At 44.1% G+C, this 21,293-nt stretch overlaps 1 long non-coding RNA gene and 1 pseudogene across 1 annotated transcript; one reads left to right on the top strand and one right to left on the bottom strand.

Moving 5' to 3' along the window:
• Positions 1-5,159: 5,159 nt before the first annotated feature.
• Positions 5,160-7,746, bottom strand: LOC136483699 (uncharacterized). The gene is made up of 3 exons (XR_010765569.1): positions 7,161-7,746; positions 5,891-6,025; positions 5,160-5,789 (listed from the first exon to the last, which is right to left on the bottom strand). It is a non-coding gene; the product is annotated as an uncharacterized lncRNA (long non-coding RNA).
• Positions 7,747-8,505: 759 nt separating this feature from the next.
• LOC136483695 (cysteine-rich receptor-like protein kinase 40) lies at positions 8,506-11,526 on the top strand (annotated as a pseudogene).
• The last annotated feature ends 9,767 nt before the right edge of the window (positions 11,527-21,293 follow it).

Raw genomic sequence — 21,293 nt, 5'->3', positions numbered from 1 at the left:
CTGCTGCCTCTTGTGTTTCAAGGTAGTAGCAAAATCAGTCCAGGAAGGTGGCAGCTTAGCAATAATGCATCCTGCCACGAACCTGTCAGGGAGAGGACAGCCGTACAGCTCCAATTCCTTCACCAGTCCCTGTATCTCATGAGCCTGTTCAACTACAGGACGGTTATCAACCATCTTGTAGTCATGGAACTGCTCCATGATGTACAGCTCAGAGCCGGCGTCGGAAAGACCGTACCGGGCCTCAAGGGCTTCCCACACAGCTCTGCCAGTCGGGAGTGGTATGTAGGCATCAACCAGAGAATCATTGATGATGCTCAACAGTGCAGCCTTGCACATGGTCTCAGCATGTCCCCAAGCCTATTCATCCTCATCGGATCTCACAGTAGCAGGCTGCTCATTGAGCACATGACCACAGCGCATGGCCGACAACCACAGAAGGGCTTTCTCACGCCACCTCTTGTAGTGAGTGCCCTCAAACGGCGTAGGCTTTAGCATGCCCGCAAAGCCAACAGATGAAAATGGCCTGAAATTACGTTTTTGGATTCTTGAACAATAAGGCATTTTCATATTTATTTTAATCCATAAAAATAATGCAATAAAAAGGAGAGTGAAGTCATGAATAACAAGACAGAAACACTTCATGACAAATGTTAACATGATGATAAGACAAATTATAGAGCCGAAATATATGTGAAACATTGTTTTACATAGCTGAAACATCACAGACATGATCACAAATATAAAAGATGTGTTCTCAAATATCAAGATCATGATAATCACAAAATTAAAAGAAACCAGAAAACCAGTACTAGCATAATCATCCAAATCAATCAAACAGAGCATGTTGAACATGAAAGCAGTATTGCCTAGGAACATCATGATATTGATAATGAAACTCAGTAAAGGGTGAAGGAGATTATACCCTGCGGCGGAGCCGCTCGCACCAGGAAAAGCCATGGTGGTGCTTTGCTGTTGTAGTCGTCCCGCTCGATGCAGTGCAGAAAAGGACGCCGTGAAGAAGCACCGCTACAGGTTCACTAGCGAGTAGTCGTGCCACCACCGACACTCCCCAAAAACGTAATCGCCCGTCTTCACCCGAGCAGGTGAAGCCCACGACGGAGACGCGTTCCGGAGGCCTACTCTTCCATCTCTGGTGCTCGCCGGAGATGGAACGGGAAGAACTTGCGCTGCTGGAAAGTGGTGTACTACGCCAAGAGGAACTAACCGAGAGGGGAGGATTTGATTTATAGGCAGAGGCCAGAAGACGACGGCACCGAGGGGTCACACCTCCCTTCTGCGGTGGGAGAGACGGAGACGGAGAGCCAGAGGTCACGGGAGTTAACCTCCAATCAATTCGTCATAGGAAACGGAAACGGGGTTTCAAACCTCCAATCAATTCGTCATAGGAAACGGAAACGGAGTTTCAAAAATAAAGGCCTCGCCCGCCCGTCCGCTCGCTCGCCGCCGCCCGCCCGCCTCGCCCACGGGCTCGGGCCGGGCGGCGGCGGCGGCGGCGCGCGCGTGTGGCATCCAGGTGATTCTCTTTTACTTCTCAAATAGATCGATCAATGATCAAGTATTTAAGTAGAGTCGCCTCTCGATTAAATTCCCATATGGTATAAAACCATTAATGCACATGTACGGACCATAGAGTTTAATAGAGATATTAAATAAATGGGCCAAGCCTATAATATCTAACATATTTAATTGTTTCTAAGTACACTTACGCAGTTGCATGATGCAACGTTTGAACAATTTTAGTATTTGCCAAAACTTAGATTATGAAACATGACGTCGTTACTGCATTTTTTTCGGATCTAACGTGAACTCGAGTTTTTCTTATTTTTAAGTTCTAGCTTTTTATTAGCAATTAGTAGTGTAACTCAAAACAATTAGCATGGATTATGGATGAGGAAAAGATTGTGGAGGGTGAAAAATAAATACAATACATAGAATTTGGATATGAATGGTGATAGCCTCACTAGCGGTAGATATAAAAAAAATTAAAATAAATGGTGGCAAAAAAATTTGTTGCCATGGGCCAGCATCAGCTAGGTCGGGCTCGACCATGGAGGGAGCCCAACCAGGCCGCGCCAGCCCAATTGGCCTAGGTGACGAGCGAGAGCAGGTTTGTATAGTTTAGGAGTTCAATCCCTAGTACTTCTCATGTTCTTTTATGCTGTGTTCTTAGATGCTCAGCGAGCAACGTGGGACTAAACCGGATGCAGATGGATGACTGCCGTATTCACGTGGCTTAGTTGGGCCACGACCTCGTGATGGCCAGGCCCAGCCGCCGCCCGCTCCCCCTCCTAGCTTCATCGCGTGCGCGCGCAGGCCGATAGGCCCAGCAACCGTGGCCGGGCGCACGCGTCAGCGACCCGGTCCCTTCTTCCCCGCTGCGCCGCAACGACCTGGCGAATCCACCGCAGCCCGATTTCCTCGCACCCCCCCCCCCCGAGGTTCCCCGCGCCCGTGCATATAAAGATTAGGCCCAGAGCACCGCGCCGCCCCCTTTCAACCCTACAGGAGCCGCCCTGAGCCCTAGCCCTAGCCCGCGCACCGCCATAGCCGCCGCCCAGAGCTGTACCCGCCGCCGCCGCTGATCTCCGCCTTCACCGCATCACCGTCGTCTAGAAGCCTCCACGATCTTCGCAGCGAGGTGAGCAATCCGCCTGTGCCATTCGTGTATCTCTTATGTAGGTATTTTTTGGTTTGGTTGATGGAAATCGACAAGGTTTTCAGTTGCAAATGCAGTTGTTCTCAGCCTAGTATATCTCTAATTTGAAACATGTGAGTTGACATGTTCTTCACTTTTGCTTTCAATTTAAGTATTCAGAATTCCATACACTGCAGAGGCAGGAGCAAACCTAAACTCATTTCAGATAAACACATACCATACTACTCTAATCCATAGTGTACTGCGAAAACAACTCAAACAATACATGTCTTTTCTACTACTTCAGAGAAAAGAATATTGTATAATATCATCTAAATTTTTTCAAAAAAAAGTAATAGGCTATGTTACTGTACCATACAGATAAAGTAACACCCTGCTCTGCTATGTTGCTTCTTCAGTTGGGCTCCAAAGCAATAATGATGCTATACATATAATACTCAGATGTATTGATTCTTCAGTTGAGCTGCAACTGCTGGTTGCAACTGTTGGCTACTTCAGGTGTGGGTGCGGAGCAATTTTTTATAGCACCAGCTGCATTAGCAAATTAATATAGTGTCTTCCTAAGTAATTTTTTATTGCAATGGATTTTTAGTCTACTGGATGTAGTTTTAAAAGGGTTTCAATGTAGCAAGGCACTTATTCTTGTTTTTAAATCTCTAGGTGTCATGGATCGTAGCAACGACATGCAACGAGTTCGGAGGTCCCTGGAAGAGGGGGAGGAGATGGTTAGCAAACAAAAGGCGGACCAGCACGATCTGGATTTAGATACACAGCTTTAACGTGTCCAAGCTGAAATCAGGACGAGAGAACAACGATGTAAATATGATAACTACATAGTGGGTATACAGAGCAACCAATAGTTTCTCAGTATGCATCTCCTTTAAAAAAATGTAAATATCCTCACCTAAAACAGTGAGACTAAAAACCATAACTAGCCTAAAACCTTGTGTGACAAAGCCAGTCAACTACAAAGGGAGACAATGGCACATATTTGAGGATCCAAGGGCAGATTTAATTATACCTGTATTACTATCTTGGAGCCAACATACGCTTCAATCTTTTTCCAGTCACGGTCAAAGCTGTTACATGAAAAGAAAGAAGGATTAATATGTAAGAAAGCTGCTCCAGATGTGTGACACGAGGCATTCTACAAGTATGAAATGTCCATAAACTGCTAAAGCATCTGTTTAGGTGACAAGCCATGTATGCGACCAGGATCCATAATAACGGATTAGATACATGTGACTAAAATCCTAACGGCTATCCTTAGGGTAAGACATTGCCATTCAGAACAACATAGTAGGGCGAAATCCTAAAGGCAACTAGGCATAATCTAACTATGGGACGATAACGAACATTTTAGGATGTCTGCCAGTCATGTTCCACAATGGGATAAAGAGTGATTGCCCCCAAGAGATGACACTCTAGGGTGTACTAGGCCAAACAGGCCCTTAGGTCAGGAATAGGACGGGGGAGAGAGTGGGACGGGATGACTCACAGCTGCAGCCTCGAGGAACTTGTCGTGCTCAGGGTCGGTCCAGCTCTCGCGCGACTTGGTGATGGTATACGGCTTGCACACCCTCTGGGGCCCCTCCTTCTCCTTGTTCCCAACCGACAGCACGGGCACAGGCACGACAGTGGGCACAACGGCGGTGGCGCCCTCCCGCGCCCGCCACCCCTCCTCCTCCTCCTCCTTTCCTCCCCCGGCGACGGCCAGGACCGACGGATCCAGCGGGTAAGGCGTCGTGCTCATCGTCACCATCGGCCTGCCGCTGCGCTGCTCCCTCCTCCTCCTTCCTCGTAGACCCTAGGGTTGGCGGCGTGGTGGTGGTCCGCTGCTGCTGGCGCCTGGCGTTTCTGCTAGTATGAGACGTGAGGCAGGAGAGGACAGAGGAGGAACAGTGGTGACCGAACGGGTGGTGTGGTGGGGAAGAGCTCTTCTCATGGCCACAAGTTTCTACACACACTGGTACGCGGACCCCACACAACCTTTGCTTCTCTCTCGTTCCCCGGGCCAGTCCGGTGTTGGGCTTCCATTCTGTTTCGTATGGGCACGGACAGCATGCTCGGCCCATCATGAAATAAATGGCCAGAGCCTTTGTTGATAGGCAGGCGCCGGATGGTTTAGTCCCACCTCGCTGAAAGACCAACCAAGAACGCAGCATAAAAGAACAGGCAAAGTTGCAGACATTGAACTACTGAAGTACAATGCATACTCTCACTCTTGTCACTTGGGCCAATTGGGCTGCCGCGGCTTGGTTAGGCTCCCTCCGTGGTTGAGCCTGACCTAGCTGCTGGCTGGCACTTTGGCCCGTGGCAACAATTTTTTTGCCCCCATTTATTTTAAATCTGAAACCTGCTTAAAGAAGAAAACTGAAACAATGGGAAAATGCATGGAAGCGAAGAGATGACAAAGCCACCGTCAGTAACAACTGGGTACAAAACTTTTGTAATTCGTTTCTCCAATTTCTCCTGCTCCAGTAACAATAACCACAATAGCAACAGCAAATGGTAACAAAACCTGAAAAACCATCAGCTCGATTTACAAGTGCACAGGTACCAGGGTTCAAATGGCGAATGCAAAATGCAATCCTGATGTTCAGTTCTTCACTAGATTACAAGCAGGCTTGCCCAATTCAACATCAAAAGTATTTCCAACACATAACGCTGGTCCAACTCAGGAAACTGTTCGAGTCACAACGACCTTGCTAACTAAAATTTAGGACAAAAGCAATTGCCATTGCCTCTGCAAAACTAGTCAAAACCCTATAGGCCAACAAGATCACTGGCTGGCGCCATAAACCAGACCGGGGAACAGGCAGAGGCTACTGATTTGCCTGTATTCTGTTGGGAATGTATGACCATACATCATGATGTCAAATACACGGTGGTGGGGCACCGACTGACCAACCTCCAGCGCAGTCCAAGTCTCTTCAGGATTAGCATCATCGAATAGCCTGGCAACGTAAACGCAGTTACTCTTTCCCCCCCATCTCTCGGGGTTCAAGCAAGAAATTTCAGGGTTCCTTCTATCCAGGCTAATAAATAGCGCATGGTTTTCCAACTTCTCCATCTGTACCCACCTATCTGGGAGCTCGTCGTATGTGTTTGCCTGCAGGTGCAACGCAACAGTCAGAAAACAAGCATTTGGCAGAGAAGTCATTGAAGTAGAGCTGGAAACAAACAAAGATTGTCTATGGGGGTTTCGTTTACCTGTATAAGAAACGCCATGTCAACTACCAAGGTGGTAACAACACCAAACACCAAGCCCATTGATGTCGTTAAGTAAAGGAGTGAAGATGTTGTGAAGTAAGAGAGAGTCTTTTCCATAGCCACCAAACAGAACACCTACAAATTAGAGTGACAATCATACCAGAGCTCTCTCCAGAATATAACATCGCTATATCTACGAGGAATGTAATTACAGGTATCTGCTGTGTCTGTTCAGAAGATTAGCACTAGATTGGTGATATTACAAAATATTAACCACACTACTGAATAATCATGCATTAAATATTGGGCTGTCCCCAATCCCCACAAAAAATAAGTGCTACTCTAGATTCAAATAATATAAAAGTAAATGTCTGAAAAATCACTCATAAACCGAAGACAAAAGAAGTTCATAAGGATATATTTACCTGCAACAAGTGGCTTTTAGAAATAAGAAAAAGATAACAATCGATAAAGAACATGTATTCTGTGACCTATCGAGCAGCACATGTATTGTACATATTAGTATATTTTTTCTATAAACTGGGTTTACATAAGTGTAACTTAGGACAAAACTAAAACGACCTTCCTTTTAGGTATGGAGGGAGGCAGAAGCACACCCTGTTGCTGTTGTGTCCAAAGAGTGACAGAAAGCAACTAGCGCCAATAGGAAGGATCCAAACATCTAAAACATATGCTGCTATCACTGATAATAGTTAATTCCAATAATAATGCATCAATCAGGGAGCTTTTCTGAAGCACTAATAGTTTTTTTTCCTTAGTCACTTGTCCATATGTCCTTGTCAGAGGTCGAACATCTTTCAGGTTCAAACCATTAACAGGTTACTTTCTTTTAAAATGATATTCTTTCTTATGATCAGGTATGAGCTGATGCCTTTTCCTCCAAGATATTGACGGCTAGCATTAACAGACTAATTTCAAATCTATACCAATAACAGCACAGCTTTACCTGACACTAACAAGTATCAATTTACAGTTTTTTTCTATACTAGATCAATGCTTAAGCTTTTTGGGCATACAGTTGAGAATAGATTGTGGTTCAATTTTCATATAGCTGAGGACATTTAGAACGAGGAAGCAAACCAAGGCACTAACTAATTTATGATGCCATAGGGTTAGACACTGCATTAAGCTTTCCATGTCACTGAAGAAAACCAACATGGAGGTACAGAGTGATTGCAGAATCTTCACAAGAACAGTGGCATTATATGTAACAAAAAAATCAACTTATAATCAAGTAGTAGCAGTATACCTGGGTGTGGATTTGGCACCGTTGTCCTAAAGCATGAACAAGGTGATGGCCTCCCAGCTATCGTGTTCGCGTCGCCGTGCTGCTGCTGCAGACGCTCCACTTCGCAGACCAGAGGAAGACGGAGACCGCCGTGACAGAGCTGCTCGTTGGCTTCAACTACACGTGGAGACATGGGACTGACCTCGAAGCCAAGGTTAGATTGGAGTCAGCGCCGGGCGAAGGCTCGCCCGTGCCGCCGCCCTGCCGCATCGAGAGAGATGGGGAGAGAGAGAGAGGGAAGGGAAGAGAAGAGACTGTGGAGACTCACCCGCGAGGGGAACGGGGGGAGGGGGCCGCCGGTGTGGACTCACCGGCGACAGGAACGGAGGGGGAGGGGGTGGCCGGTGCGCCGCTCGGGGGGCGCCGTCGCCTCTCGGGAGACCGAGACAAAGATAGGATGGGACGAGTTGGGGAGCTGAGGGCTGGTGAGGAGGGGTCGGGCCCGGATCTCGCCGGAGACGATGCAGGAGCGGCGCAGCACGTCGAGGTCCTCCCGTGGACGGATGGCGGACGGCGGCGGCGAATGAACCCTAAAGGCGATGTCTACAGCTACGGAATTATTATGTTGGAAATGCTTACATGAAAGCGTCCAACAGATGAGATGTTTACTAACGGTTTGAACCTTCACAATTCATCTTTTTTTAAAGCAAATATTCATCAAACTATAGTACTTAAATCATACCTCCCAACTATACTACTTAAAACATTATTTTTATAATTATAAATTTACCGTTTTACCCTTGATTAAAAAAATAACTACGAAAAAGGAATTATCACTTTTTTATCAGAAGTCATAATTCTCTCAACTTTAGAGGCGTTGGGAGGCGTTACGGCGCATATGGACCCACCGACCATAGACACAACCAACGCCTCCCTCATTGACGCCTCTCAACGCCTTCCCTCGTATGGGCGCACCAATCATTGACATAGCTAACGCTTCCTGACGCCTCCTCAACCATAGTAAAAAAATTAATACAAGTGTACAACATCACGTACGGCAACGTGCTTCACCATGATTTTTTCTCTCATCTCCCTACTCTACATTCCAATGAACAAAATTTTTGAACTCTGGAATTAAAAAAAAAATTCCATTTGACTTGTCAGATTGACCCGCGTCGTAGCGACCTCCAGTCCTCCACCATGGCCGCGACGCGTCCAAGAAGCGCGTTTCCTCCGTCTGGTGGCATTTATCCAAAACGAAATGAGGGTTGGAGGCTTGCAGTCAATTCAACTGCAGCTTCGCCCCATCTTCTATATATACCCACGATTCATCCTTCTCTCACAGTCCCAGTCGTTCTGCTGCTCTGCAAACTGCATCCTCCGGCTGTTCCAGGTCAGTCTTTTTTCTTTTCGAAAACGATTCCAGGCCAGTCTTGTTCTCCCTGTTTTTCACAAGAATTTTGCGAAGACCTTGTGCTCGTTTCGTGCTTGCCATCGCGGCGCTACTGTTATATCCTTAATTAATCGCATCTGTATTAGCATTTGTATGCTCCTACACATTTGAAAGCGTGTTTCCATTAGACCTGCATTCTGATTTGAACAAAAATTCGAGGGGGAAATAATAATTCCGAAAGCCCGTATAGCAACACTGATGACGCCTGATAGATGCATTATAAACACTGAAATGAAACTTTCAACATATTCTGGATCAGTCTGATTTTTTCGGTGATACAAACCATTCCTGGTTGATTTGGACTGCACATAATGGACCACCAGGTTGAGTTATGAAAACAGATGGATACACATACACCCCAACTTTTAAAACTTTTAAAACTAGCAAAAAAAATTGCGAGTTTATATTAATTCCGGTTGAGGGTATGCCAGTGGAAGCTTAAGATGCAATAGTTCATATCTGAAACAAATACTATATACAACACTGCAACACATTGAAACACCAGGTTATTTTTCTAATGTTTTTTCTAATTTTTTAGCTTATTCTTTCTTGCATAATTTGTTTAAGTACTGTGTCATATTTTCATGAATTAGATGTTCTAACCATCCATACCTTGTGTTGTGTCTTGCTGTCGCTCAGATCACAACTTTCTAAATTGTCAGAGATGACTACTAACACCCGGTCTAGTCTTCTAAGCACATTGCCCAAGGATATACCAGCAAACTTTCTGAAGCAAATCACAAATGATTTCTCTCCTAAGCGAGAACTTGGTAAAGGTGCATTTGGAACAGTCTACATGGTATGATTATATACGCCTGAAATTTTTTCCTGCCATCTCAAGTTGACTGAACACATGTCAGCATGCCAATATACATAACACACGATACTTGACATAGGGAATTGCAGAGAATGGGGAAATGATTGCTGTGAAGAAACTTGGGGAAAATTGTCCTGTGGCGCATGACAAAACATTTAGTAATGAGGTCTGTAATCTTATGGCAGCTCAACATGAAAATATAGTGAAGTTGGTGGGCTACTGTCATGAGTCACAGAAGAAGGTGGTGCAACACAGTGGAAGATATATCATTGTAGACATAGCTGAAGTTTTTCTCTGCTATGAATATCTACCTAAGGGAAGCCTTGACAAGTATCTATTTGGTATGTATATGTACTACAATATTGGACAGCACTGGCCACTATATAATTCCTTCAATGTTTACATCCTATTGAGTCTTCAGGTGATACAATAAAGTTGCTACTTGGAGACAAATGAGTTATTAAAATTCATATTATAAACAGGAAAATTCAAAATGGGTTATTAGTACAATAAAAATTTCCTACATATGGCTCCTTGTTCTGGTAAAGATTACTTACATATCTCCTTGTTCTACTTCTTCAGCTGAATCTAATAGAATTGACTGGGACACACGGTTGAGTAGTTCAAGGAATCTGCAAAGGCTTATATTGCCTACATAAGGAAATGGATCAGCCTGTTGTTCATATTGATCTGAAGCCTGAAAATATTTTGTTGGATGATAATATGGTCCCCAAAATTGCTGATTTTGGACTTTCAAGACTCTTTGGTCAAGAGCAAACTCGGATGAACACCCAAAATATTGTAGGATCATTGTAAGTAGAAAAAGTAGTGAAATGACTATTTTCCTTAAATTAATAGATTCCATTTTTTTAAATCCACACTAGTTAACTTTTAATGAACCCTGTTCAGTGGATATATGGCTCCGGAATATCTATATAGAGGTGAAATCTCAACCCAGTCAGACATATATAGTTTGGGTCTACTAATTATTCAGATAAGCACCGGAGAAAAGAATATTCCTAACACTGAAGACAAGTGTGGACGAAAATTTATTGACAGTAAGATCATGTTATTTTGTATTTCGAGGATAAAAATGTTTTTCCAATAGACTAGATTAGATTTAGTTTGTATACATGATATAACAGAGGAACACCCAAATCTGTAGGTACAAAAAAGTTGGACAGATGGCCACATAACATCCAAGTTCGCATCATTTGATGCAGTTCGGCTCCAGCAAATTAAAATGTGTGTTGAAATTGGGTTACAATGTGTGGAACATGAACGCAAGATGAGACCTTCCATAGTGGATATTGTTCAAAAGCTCAATGGAATGCGGGGATGAGGTATGAACACTGGAATAGTGAATCCCTTTTATCAGTTTTTTGCACAAATGCTATTAGCTTTTGACAAACCTAATGCCAAAATGCATGGTTTGCAGTTGTGCTCAGGCCCTGTTACTCTAAATAGAACTTGCTGATCAGTTTACTTACTTTTTTTTTCTCGATCAGGCCGTAGCCTGTTTTTCATTAAGCAGACAGGAGTTTACTTACTTGTAATAATTCTAAATTATGGGTTGCTTTGGCCCAATGACATCATAACTTTCAGGTCTAACTATACATGATACAAAGAGACCATAGTTTGCATTATCAATTGTTTAAGTAATCTAAGTTCCATGTGTATGTTTACAAAGGATTGGGGTTTTCCTTTCGTTTGTATAGTTAAAAAGTTACGATCAAGAAATTTGCATCAGCTAGTTGCCTTCGGTTCATAATTTTGACTATGTTTTCTGCTCCAGAAAGCCAACAATGCAACGTCATTTGGTTCATGCTACATTCTTCAGATGCTAACATACCCTATGGAATTTTCAGGCCTCTCAGTCCCAGCGAGTTTCAAACAAATGGGCCTCCAGATGATGACAGATCGATATCCAAGATAGATAAAGCATGTTCTAGTATTCGTAGACAACCTGAAATTCCTTTTGGAATAAGATCCTTCCTTTTATCATGTCATTGTGGAAACTACCAAATTTTAATTTATTCCTTCTGTCAACACCAGAACTGCTGCTCCAAATATCTTTTCATTGTAATCATTATGCAAAGAAGTATTTGAATTAAGGAATGGCGCTCAACAATTCCTTCAAAAATTCTATTGAATGGGCTACTCCAAATGAATTTTGAAAGAATCTAAACATGAAGTCAAACCTAATGGCTTCCTTCATATATGTGTGCTGTGTAAACCATATTTGTATTGTGTTGCATCCAAACATTACTATCCATACTTTCATGTGATCTACGCCTTATAGAGAACCAAGTGTATATATTTTGGGTAGTTAGCAGAGTCCACGGTTCAAACTTCAGCTTATTCTTCTATAAACAGAAGCAGATGCCGGAGACTCCAACTTATTCTAGAGACAGAAATACTATCTAGTTCATTTTAGAGAGTTAATTATAACTCTCTATGTGTATCCATTACACTGCACACATAAGTTTACCTACATTATTTTTTTAGATAACAGAACAAAGTTTACCTACATTATAACATGTAGAAACAAAACGATGGATAAGTAATTGAAAAAATTAAGATTCTTGGTATAAAGTCTACCAAGAACCTCTGTGCAATAAAATTGAAACACTCATTGTGATTTTGTGGCTATCGCAATTCATCATGATCCAATTATAAGATGAGTCGGCTACGCTATCAAGGTCAACAACCCCATAAGATTGGCTCCGACATGAGTGCTTGATATTGAGCTAGCTAGATCACTATGTGCTATCCAAGCCTCAATTCCACTAGAGTGGTTCTTCACCTCTCCGGCGGGGATAAACCCAATAGCTCCTTACAATTACCTCTCGAGCACCTCACAATCTTCAAATGAGTGCTTCGACAGAGTACCACTGCTCCAAGCCGTCTAAGTGGCAGCAACCATCAAGGGTAACAAGAAAATCCACAACCAATTTTTTTATAAAGGAAGCTTTTATTAAAACCTAAAAAACAATACATCAAGATGATACAAAACCTTAGAGAGCAACTTCTAGCTTCTGTCTAACAAGGGACACACAGCCAACAAAGAGCTAAAACCTGACACAATCTAGTGACTATCAGTTTGTAAACTAGACCGTCACCCATGTGTCTGGAAGAAAAAAAATCCTTGGTCACCTGTGTCAACTGTTGTGATACCGCTACAACTGTATTATGTAAATCCGGCTTCTGTAGAATAGCCCAAGTGCGTAGCCAGTGGGTAACCAAGTAGATAACCTACACAGGAGAAACATATTTTTTCTTTCCAAAAACAATATCATTCATGCGGAGCCAAATAGACCAATAAGTCGCAGCTGCTCCTAGCAGAAGTAAAAGCTTCACATCCTTGTTGACACCTCTTAGCCAACCACTAAACATAGGACCTATATTGTGGGGTTTTAAAAGTCATGTTGCAACATGAATAAAAGACCAAATTGAGCTAGCAAATCGGCAGTCAAAGAACAAGTTCTTAATTGTCTCTTCTTTATGACAAAAACAAGTTTTGCTACCTTGCCAATTGCACTTTACTAGGTTATTCTTTGTCAATATAACTCCTCATCGTAAGTACTAAAAGACCTATTTGGTTAGATAATTGAGACAACTAGTGGACTAACTGTCGCGAGTTCGTAAACGCAGCGAGCACCGTGGTTGTTCGTCGGAAGTAGATGTGTGGGTCTTTGGTGGCTCGAACACTCAAGTACATGCAAGGAACACAACGATTTTATCCTGGTTCGGGCTTTGGAGCTCTACGCCCAGCAGAGTAGTGATCTTAGCATTGAGGAGTGCCTAATCGAGGATTACAACAAAGGAATCAGGTGAATTTGACAGGGGATCGCTCGATGCTATCCTACGACTCATAGGTGTTCTTCCTTAGCGAGTAAGAAATCGGCCTTCTCTAGCCGAGGTTCTCTCTGGTTTCTCTCAGAATCATCCCGGATCGAATTGGGTCAGGATCCCTTCTACGGGAGCCGATCCTCCCCTTATATGCTAAGGAGGGGTCGGGTACAAATCGTTTTGGGTTCTAGTCTATGGTGTACGTACACCGGGTGCGGGAGGTCTCTTGCACATCATGGATAGACCTTGCCTTGTCGTACAAGGAGAAGTTGATGGAGCTACAACCGCCTCCTGATGCTGCTGCCACTGTCTGGCCCTTGACCGTCAGGAGTTGTCTACTGTGGCGTGCCCTCCCCCAGGTGAACATTCTTGAGGCTTCTTGGTTGTGAAGGAACCCTCGCCTAGAGGGGCTGATAAGTGGGCCCTGGAGCCCACTGCCCCTAGAGTTGGTGAAGCCACTTGTCCTATTGTGTCACGCCGGTTGCATGACCATGTTGAAGGAGTGGCCAACAAAGCCTCGCTCCCGTTGAACAGATAGCCGGCGTGGAATCTCCGTACCTGCTAGGGCCTCGGATGCTCCAGCTGGTCGCTCGTGGCTCTGGACGTCGGTTCATCGTTCGAGTGCTAGGTCAAGCTAGCGCTTGGTTGGAGTCTGGCTCAGGCTGTCGTCGCTCAGCAGTCCGAGGCCTGGGTGAACCCTCGAGCCTCGAGCAGTGGCCATAGGCATGCTCATTCTTCTCTTGACTCCTTACAAAAAGTTCGTGCAAGCGTACCCGATGGGTATAGCCCCCGAGCCCCCGTGCAATCTTGTGAGATTGGTCGGGGGGTCTATGGGTCAGCACCTTCCTACCCAGGAACTTAACATAACCCTATGTTTGACTCTCGTGTGATCTTTTGCTAAGTGCATGATTAAGCTAGGTTAGGACCACACCAGGGTAGCGAGTAAAGCTTAGAGATGGATGAATGGTGATTGAATCAATTGGAGCAAGCTCACACTTGGAAAAGGAGAAAGAGAAAGGAGTGAAGGCAAAGGTATATGTAAGGGCTTTTGTTTTTGCCGGTCAAGACATAATAGAGTGTGTGATCGAGTTTAGGATAGATAGTCATACTATTAAGAGGGGAACTTAAAGTCTAATCAGTTATCTAAGTGTCACTAGGTGTGAAATGACATTGCATATGCATTATGCCTAGTGACGTGGTGAGATGCAAGTGAAAACCATTTTAAAATGTTTGTGAAAATGCTAACTCACTTGCACAAGTTGTTGGAACACTTGAGGAGTTGGCACATTTGAAAAAGGGGTCAAAACAAGTTGGTTGTGGTGTCTCTACAAGCATCGGATTAGCCTGCAGAGGGTAAATGGCTATAAGCTATGTAGTGGGCTGATAATAGTGGCTAGGGTAAGCCACTAGATTGATCTAGTGGTTAACCCTAGAGACCATCGGACTATACACTAGTCTGTTCCAGGAGATGGCATTTTCGCTGTGTTCACCGAATTGATCCCGTGCTAGGCATAGGATCAATCCAATGGCCTAAAACATTTCTAGAACCTCTTTGTGTTGCATCGGATTGATCCAGTGTTTGGAGGGGTGTGACCATTGGACTATGCACTACATTTTTTGACCGTTGGAGATAATGGCTAGTTTCTGAAGTAGACCGTTGGAGGAGGCATCAGATTGATCTAATGCTGCTGTTGGCAGAACACTAGATCAATCCAGTGAGTAAGCAGCCTAGGTAGTTTTGCCCCAACAGCTAGTTGCATGATGGCCTTTATATATACTTGTGTGGCTAGATCTTTTGTGTGAGGGTGTGTTCCCGCTCCCGCCGAGGTAGCTCGGGTGTCGTCCTCTCGACCAACCCGTTTTACCCGCAACCGGCTCAGGGCCATCATGAGAGTGCTATCTGCACCTCCTCTTCAGGATCTTTCTGGTCAAAGTACACAAATGAACCGCTCATCAAGCAATTCACATATCACAATCATTACATACAATGAAATTGTTTAATAGCTAAAACATCAGTAACGCTTATATAAAGAGAACTGAAGATATAATATTACATGAGTTCTGCGTTAGTCCAGATGACAACTAGTTTTCGCTCATTCATACAATACTAATATAAAGTTAACATGTAGCTCATTCGGTGATGCCCGTCCCGATATCTGCTATGACTCGCTTTATTAAGCTTGGCTCAATGGTCATCAAGTCGAAGTACCTACAATTAGATATATGGGCCAGGGGTACTTGCACTGCCTGTATATTTGACCGTGCCTATCAAGCAGGCCGAGAACGATGAAGGATGATGCCCATGAAGGCCAAACGAATCCATCATCTTGGAGGTCAAGTTATGCCAAAGGATATCCGACGCCGTCATATCTCGAAGATAGGCTAGAATCATTATGGTGCGCATTCCATGTAACAAACTAGGAAACCCATCTGTTAGCCGATCGGATCTATTATAACCCTAGCCCCGGCCTATATAAGGAGGGATAGGCCCCCCCGATCAGGAGCCACACATTCTACATTCTAGCTCATAGCTACATGCAACAGCCCCTATAACCGAGCATACAAATATAGAGAAGAAGCTACTCCCAACTGGACGTACGGCACCATGTGCCGGAACCGGTATAACCCCATGCCTTGTGTGCTACCATCTGATTCATCTTACATGAATAGCTGCTAGGTATTGCCGGAGCTAATTCTTCCGACAGTTGGCGCGTACGGATTTGTTGCGTTTCAGATGGTTCTTATCACAAGGGTCGACGATGACACCAACTAGATGCAGCCAGGCGGCAACAGTACCACTAGCGGAAGCACCTTCAATCAGTTGGGAACTGTGGCAGGACCGCCTGGAATAACACACTTTCGGAGGCACTCGTCTTCCATTAGACACTAAGTGCCCCAAAAAATAGGCTAAAATGGGCAGTTCCGTCAAGCACACCCAAAGGAAGAACTCAAAACAATCCACATTTTACATCTAGGATCCAATAATGAGTATGAGCTTACAATACTTAGTCCATTTCATACAACACAGAGTCTTGGAAATTATTTATTACAATGCCAGAGTTCGGGGTGCGATAATTAAATAGCAGAATATAATAATCATCTAGCGGAAACGATACACAGATCCATCTATGCCCACCAGAAGAATCCTCCACACAAGAGCTAACTCCTCAAGTTGCACCTACAACAGGGTAAAATACACCCTGAGTACACGATATACTCGCAAGACTTACCTAACTAATGGGAATATTTTCTTGACTCTCAAGGATATGATAGGCAATATGGTTTTCTGTTTTCTTTTGTTTGTAAAAAGCATTACTAATAGTGCATCCTTAAGGTCAAGTTTTATTAGCAGTCATGATTACTTTATTAGCTAACCATTCTAGGTAAGCACCTGTTCTACCTTCAAGCAAAAGTTGAGCAATCAGAACCATTTTACCACCTTTCATCTTCTAGTTCTTACTACGGTGCTAGACCATAGACAAGTGATACCGTCTCATGGAAACGGCGATTTCCAATCCAATGTATCCTAGCTGGGTACACTGAAACACATGCCTCGTTTGTACCCTAGGCACAAACGAGACCAACCCATTCTACTCCTGTCGAGGGGTCTAGGTCCTCGTCCAAACTTGGACTCCAAGCCCTCACACTTGAGACCCAGTCTCAGTATGGTGCTTAGACCTCCACCTTTCCCTGCCTCTAATCAGTCAGTCTAGAAAGAGCCAGAACCCACGATAAGAGCGCAGCGAGGCTTCTCGCTCTAAAGAACAAGTATGTGCTTAGGATAATAAGTCTGTGACCTAACTACCATCCACAGCAACAGACGGTCCTCAATCGACACGGATAGGGAAAATAGTGTAACCAAGCTAAGCCCCATGGCCGCGAGACACAACTTGTTACACCCACCAATACCCATACCATATCCCTACCCGGTCTCCATTTTCTTTTCATTGTTTTATTATGCGAGTAATAATAATCACCTACTGTGGGTAACGGCAGGTTACTCACACTATCAACAGCCTAAGCATAGCAACTACTCGAACCTGCACTAGTAGAACTCATAGGGTAGATATATATGTGCATGTGGTTTCATACAACACAGAGTCTTGGAAATTATTTATTACATGCTAGAGTTTAGAGGACAATAATTAAACAGCGTAATCTAATAATCATCTAGCAAAAACGATACACGGATCCATCTATGCCCACTAGAAGAATCCTCCACACAAGAGCTAACTCCTCAAGCTGCACCTGCAACAGGGTAAAATAAACCCTAAGTACATGATGTACTCGCAAGACTTACCCAACTAGTGAGAATATTTTCCTAACTCTCAAGGATATGATAGGCAATATGGTTTGCTGTTTTTTTGTTTGCGAAAAGCATTACAAATAGTGCATCCTTAAGGTCAACTTTTATTAGCAGTCATGATTACTTTATTAGCTAACCATTCTAGGTAAGCACCTGTTCTACCTTCAAGTAAAAGTTGAGCAATCAGAACCACTTTACCACCTTTCATCTTCCAGTTCTTACTACGGTGCTAGACCATAGCCAAGTCGTACCGTCTCACAAAAACGGCGATTCATGAACCAATGTATCACAGCTAGGTACCCCAAAACACATGCCCCACTTGTACCCCAGGCACAAACGAGACCAACCCATTCCACTCCTATCGAGGGGTCTAGGTCCCCGTCCAAACTTGGACTCCAAGCCCCCACACTTGAGACGCGGTCTCAGTATGGTGCTTAGACCTTCACCTTTCTCCGCATCCAATCCATCGGTCTGGAAAGAGCCGAAACCCATGACAAGAGCGCAACGAGCCTTCTCGCTAACATAAGCAAGTATGTGCTTAGGATAATAAGTCTGTGACCTGACTACCATCCACAGTAACGGACGGTCCTCAATTGACACGGATAGGGAAAATAGTGTAACCCAGCTAAGCCCCGTGGCCATGGGACATAACTTGTTACACCCACCAATACCCATACCATATCCCTGCCCGGTCTTCATTTTTTTTTCATCATTTTATTATGTGAGTAATAATAATCACCTATTGTGGGTAATGGTAGGTTACTCACACTACCGACTGCCTAAGCATAGAAGCTACTCGAACCTGTACTAGTAGAACTCATAGGGTAGATATATATATATATATATATATATATATATATATATATATATATATATATATATATATATATATATATATATATATATATATATATATATATATGCATGTGGTTTCCACAAAATTTTCCTGCAATGTAAATGCACAACACACACACATATATATATACACGATGGATATGAGAAATAGAGGTTATGCACTGGGGCTTGCCTTGGGTAGGCACGGTGTCAGCTGAGTCAGTCAGTGGCGGCTCTAGGACCTTTTCCTACATGAGAATCTCCTCCTCGCACTCCTCGACAATCTCCTCAAACTCGTGATCGCCGATGGTCACGATCTCCACCGACTCGTTCTCTATATGCATGCGATGATGATGATGCAACAACTTAGTATTTAGGCAACAACAACTCTTAAAATATGGACACATATGCCATACTAACAAGCTAGCTCTAATGACTAAAATATTAAGCTAACCATCAGCTCTATCAAATCAAGTGTCAAGCTCACCCTAACAAGTGCTTCATTTCATAAGTCAATATTCTTCTCTTATTCATATTAAAGGTTTAACGGATATTTAGTTACCCTAACAAACAAGCTATCTTAGGGCTAGAAAAATTACAGTAAGCACATAATAATACAATGAAACTACTGTAAAAATTTTAGGATCAAAGCTATCACCAATTTACCACAAAAATTCCTACAATAATTACCCTAATAATATTAAACACATTCAAATGATTTAATAGCCCTTAGTTCCAACATAGATATGTATGAAATAACTATACCAACAGATAGACAATAATTTTAGAAACCTAACAAAATTTGTTTCGCAATTTTGGACACCTACATGATTTTATATTAATTACCAAAGACCAGCTTAGAAATTAAAATAGAAAGCTATTACTAATTTCTTAGGAAAAAGAAAAACTAATTCCACCGCGCGGCCCGCGTAGGCGAGGCCCACGCGCGAGATGGCCCATAGCAGGGGAGCCCGTGTGCACTAGTGCTTTTGCAAAAGAGCCCTTGGACTTCTCCCGAATTTCACCTAAGTCCTAATACTATTTCTTCCTCTCTCTGACGAATTCATGTAACCCCCCTGTGTTTTCCCTAATTTCCCCCTGCGCATCCCTAGGCAACTCTGTGCACGGCGGCACGGTGAGTGACGGCACTAGACGTCTACACCGGCCACCTAGGACCTATGCGGACCCATCTAACAGGTCGATCGCCATCTCTGACCTAGACTACCGTGTTGGGTGGTGGTGAGTGGCGAGGCTCACTGGTGAGGGTTGAAGGGATGCGTGGCCATCCACGATGGCAGCGTGACTGTTTCGATGAACTAGGGTAGCTATAGGCCTAACCAGCTAACGTGTGAGCATTAGGAGCTTACTATGGACTCGATCAAAGTGATAGTTGGGGTAGAGGATGAGTGAGGAGGGCTGGCCATGTGCGACCAAGCCGTGCGGCGGCACACCGCGGCTAACACGACCGCAGCGATGGCACCGGGGTAGTGGTAGTAGTTCGATTGATGAGCATAGGACGAAGAGGGAGTCGTGGCAAAGCTAATGGCGTAGCTAGGCCGACCTCTCATAGGTTCATTGGCGAGTTGCCACCCACACCAGCCGAGCATGGCCTTAATGGCCCAGTAGTGGGGAAACAGCCAAATTGTGGCTTGGCCGGGCTCAACTCAAGGCGTGATAGGGTTGAGTAGCTAGGTGGCTTAATGGCAAGGCCGTGGACGTGTTGAATCGGATTGAGGTGATCTCTCTCTGGCTGATTTCGTGGGCATGGCTTAGATGGTAGAGGCGGCAGGGAGAAGGGTAGGTTCGAGCTCTAGCCATCCTTGCTTTAGCGACAAGTGATAGGCCGGACCTAAGGCAGCACCTGCACGCTCGCTATGAGACAACGCAGCCCAGCATCATGCACGCGCGCGGAGATAGTTGGGGAGCATGGCATGTGCGGCTGTAGTGCCATTAAGGTGAGGCGACGGCACAAGGCAGCTGGGGCAGCCCACGTGCGCATGGCGATGCGGCGAGCAATAGCAACGCAGCACGACACCACAGCGGCAGTAGCACCAAATGGCAGCGGCCAAAGGCGGCAGTGGCAGCAGCACGATGGCGAGCTGGGGCAACAATGCGGCGGCCCACAGCGCCAGGCCACAACCAAGCCGAGGACGGCCTCGGCCGGCCAACGCGTGACCACGTGCGTGCGGCCAAGCATGGCGATGTCGAGGTCCCAAGCATGGTGACCACACCCACCCGGCTAACCAGCCCGAGACTGTGTTCGTGCGTGAATGTTAAAGCATCGATAAAAACTAAACTATTGAAGTTGAAACTAAACCGCCTTCACTATGCTAAAGATAGCCTATTAGGCTACCAACCAGAGCTAAAACATGACACCACCTCTTAACTCAATTTCACAGGACTAATTCCCAAACATGGTGCTGTCGAACTGTCTTTAGACTTGAGGAATTTTCTAAGTCTTGAGCTGGATTAAATTTCAAGTTCCATTTCTAAGCTATTAGAAATACTAGCTAGCAATGTTATTTTTCTACAGCAAGAGTTGCATTGTCATCTATAAAGTTTGTACTTCAAACTTTATTTAGGTGTCACACACATGTTCTATAATATTTTTGCTCAATAAAAATTGGTTTTCGACCCTACTTGACATAACATGAGCTATTGAATCAATTTTCATTTAACATTTTTATTATGCATTTTAGGTTACAAGAAATTCATCTACACACTCTATCATATGAATTATCACATAAACATGATGCTGATGACATGATTTAGTAGTTTGTTTAGGTTGTAACACCGAGGGTGTTACAGCTCCTCCCCCCTAAAACAAAATCTCGTCCTGAGATTTCATGTGAGTGCCTAGTGTAGGAAGGGATAAGAAGCAATTTCAATTTA

Source organism: Miscanthus floridulus, chromosome 9 (genome assembly GCF_019320115.1).
Source record: "Miscanthus floridulus cultivar M001 chromosome 9, ASM1932011v1, whole genome shotgun sequence".
Classification (NCBI taxonomy): Eukaryota; Viridiplantae; Streptophyta; class Magnoliopsida; order Poales; family Poaceae; genus Miscanthus; species Miscanthus floridulus.
This window is presented reverse-complemented; position numbering and strand designations above follow the sequence as displayed.